We start from the raw sequence: 3,393 nt of genomic DNA on the forward strand, positions 1-3,393 counted from the left end.
TTGTAAATACCCTACTATGGCACCATTATAGCTTTTTCAAGGGTCTATATCCATAATATTACAAATGTCGTTGGCTTACTGATAATGATGTATTAGCTCACTATCTAGCTTAGCCATGAAATATTTAAGGGACACCAATGATGACCAATCGAAATATTTGTTCCTTAATTACTCTAGATTGGTACCCAATCTATCCCAAATTATAAGTCGTTTGACTTTTTTGACATCAAGTTTAGACAATTCGACTTATTCAAAATTTTGTGCAAAATTTTACTTTTTTGTCGTGGCTTGTTTATTAATAAAAGTTCTACTTAAATTTGACTTTATTTGCATAAATTTTTGAATAAGACGAGTGATCAAAATTAAGATAAAAAAAAGTCAAACGTCTTATAATTTAGGATGGATGGAGTATAATCTATGTTTATCTATCATGTTTTTACTTAATAAACCATTGGACAATTATTAAACTATTGAATATTGCATGTTAAACAAATATGAATATGGATGATTGCTATGAGTAAGTTGAATTATTTAATGATTGTTAAGTAATCGGTGAGGAGACATGTTCTCCTAGAGCCTGTAATAGTATTTGATCTTTTTTATCCATAATTTTTTCTTTAGTTAAAAGTTTTCACGTACAATTGGTTGAGAATTTTTGCATTTTCATAAATATAACTAAATTAAATAGCCTTTGTTATAGTTTGTGTCAGTGTCCAAAGTAGTGTAGACAAACCGATGAGTGAGTTTTATCTCCGCATGTCTAAGGCTCGCATGGTGTGCAAAGATGAACAAAGATGTATGCTGGACAAGAAGGTCCCTACGTCCAATGTGTGGCGCTGCTTGTGTTGCTCTTGCATGCGGGTTACAAACGGTTCAAGAAAGGGAAGGGATTCCAAGTCTATAGCTATTCTTGTGTTGTGGCTAGCGTCTATGTGGGGCGCGTGCCCCCAGTGCAGGGGCTCTCGACTCCCTTTGATAGGTCAAGGAATAACATGGCGGTACATGTTCTGCATAAGAGACTGGAGAAGAAAGAGAAAAGCAAAGAGTCTTCAAGGAAGTATGGTGTCTTCTTGTTCACCCGTAGTAAGCAGCCGATCCTATTGCACAAGGACATCATGGTCGTCTAGTCCTGGCCTTTCCGGGCACTTGCGCCATGCGCCGTGGCCATCTTTATTTTTGTGTATAGAGGAGAGTCGGTGGCATAGTGACTGTTGTCACTTTTTGCTGCAGAGGCATAGTCGTCTAGGCACAATGGAATGGTGGCGATTGTGTCAGGTAACACTGTTTTCCATGACTTTGTACACAGAGTCATGCTTATCCTGTCTAAGGGGGGCAACGACGTGGAAGAGGCTTGGGCGTCATCATGATCATGTCCAAGGGTGGGGCATGTCTCTTGGGCAAGACAGAATCGCTCTGAGAGGGTCGGGAACTCGAGAAGAAGTGATGCCCCACGGGCACAATGTGGTTTGTCCAGAGTCTCGAGCGAGCTAACATGAAGGGGGTTAAGGATGAAAACGGTCGGAAACGGTCGAAAAACTCCTAAATTGTTTTCTACTTTTACATTTGAAATACGAAAACGAAAACGGTAAAGTCGGACACGAAAACGAACACGAACCTACGAAATATCGGGAATTTCGAAAACGAACCAATTCGATCGGATTTACATCGAACACGGTCGATATACGAAAACTCAATACGAAATACCGATATATAGTACCAAGTGTATGGCTAAAAGTATATATAGCATCAAGTTCAAGTGCATATAATAATAAAAAAGTGCATGCTCCTTAGTCTTAGGTATTTAATACAATAGCCCACACACAAATACAAGTCTAGAATAAGCAATTAATAGCTAACATGAACACAACTAGCCACTAGTAGAAAGAACGCAGATGTATGGTGAGTAGTCTGTAATTAGGCTGTGTGACCCTACAGTTAACTAAATTCGGTTTAAACCAAATTTTGAATTCGAAATATTTCATATTAAAAGTAGAAAACGGTCGAAAAATATCAAAATCGTTTTCTACTTTTATATTTGAAATACGAAACATCTAAAATACGAAAACGAAAACGATAAAGTCGGACAAAAAAACACGAATTCGATCGGAACAAATATAGAAAGCGGTTCGGTTCGGTTCGGAATATTTCCGTTCCGTTTTCATCCTTAAAGGGGGTCATGCGAGACAGAAAGGCGTTTGTAAACGAGTCGCACTCGCCCTATAAAAGGTAGTGCAGTCTTTTTGCTTCCTGGCTTCATGTCTCGGAGTCGCACTAGTCCCTGTTCATTTCGTACCCTTCTAGAATGGGTATTGTACTTCTCCTATTTGAGTAGAGAAGAGAGTGGTGGCACAGTGGCAGTTATGGCCGTTGTTGTGGCAATATGGCGATCACTATAAAGATATGGGAGCCCTGGCCGTGGTGAAATGGCGGCTGTGCGTGTGGTTTGGGTGGGGTACACCTCATCCAAAGGAGTTGGTACATGGTGGGCCCGCAACCCTTTCATTTCCCTCGAGACCTAAGTCCCGTCTCTCGGAAGAGAAGAAACTGAAGCCAACAGGTTCGGGAGCTTTCTTAGGCCTTGTTTAGTTCACTCCAAAAACAAAAAACTTTTTAAGATTTTCTGTTACATCGAATCTTGTGGCATATGTATGAAGCATTAAATATAAATGAAAACAAAAACTAATTGCACAATTTATCTGTAAATTGCAAGACGAATCTTTTAAGTCTAGTTACTCCATGTTTGAATAATGCTTGTCAAATAAAAATGAAAGTACTATGGTGTCAAAATTATAAAAAATTTTGGACAAGGCCTTACTCTTCGAGCGAGGCCTCGGGCGAGGAGGGAATCGTGCCTCTGTATGCTGATTTGGGTAGAAGATTCTTGCTCGTCTTTGGATTGTTGACACTTTTTGATGAAACATGATTGTTGACACTCACTACTGCACAGCCGACATCCACCGAGCGCCACAAACGCTCGGTGGATTAACAAAGCCGCTCGGTACACCGTCTACCGAGCGTATCGCTCGGTGAGTTTTGCTCGGTAAAAATTTAGTCGATGAACTAAGTCCACCGAGAGCTGGATACCAGCCCCTCGGTACAATAGTCCACCGAGGGCAAATCTGCCCCTCGGTACAAAACTAGCAGATGACGGCGTTACCTTCTTTCCCTTCGTTAGCGTTGCCGTCGACTCCACTTACACCGAGAGCAGAGAAGTAAACCCTCGGTGCTAATGTTCTACCGAGGGCGTAGTTGCCCCCCGGTAGATGTTTATAAATGGGTCCCAGCTGTCGGGGTTTTTAAAATCTGAAACCTATTTAAATAAATTTCACCGAGAGAGAGAGAGAACCCTCGGTACAACATTGTACCGAGGGCTTTGTTCCCCCCCGGTAGATA

Source organism: Sorghum bicolor, chromosome 5 (genome assembly GCF_000003195.3).
Source record: "Sorghum bicolor cultivar BTx623 chromosome 5, Sorghum_bicolor_NCBIv3, whole genome shotgun sequence".
Classification (NCBI taxonomy): Eukaryota; Viridiplantae; Streptophyta; class Magnoliopsida; order Poales; family Poaceae; genus Sorghum; species Sorghum bicolor.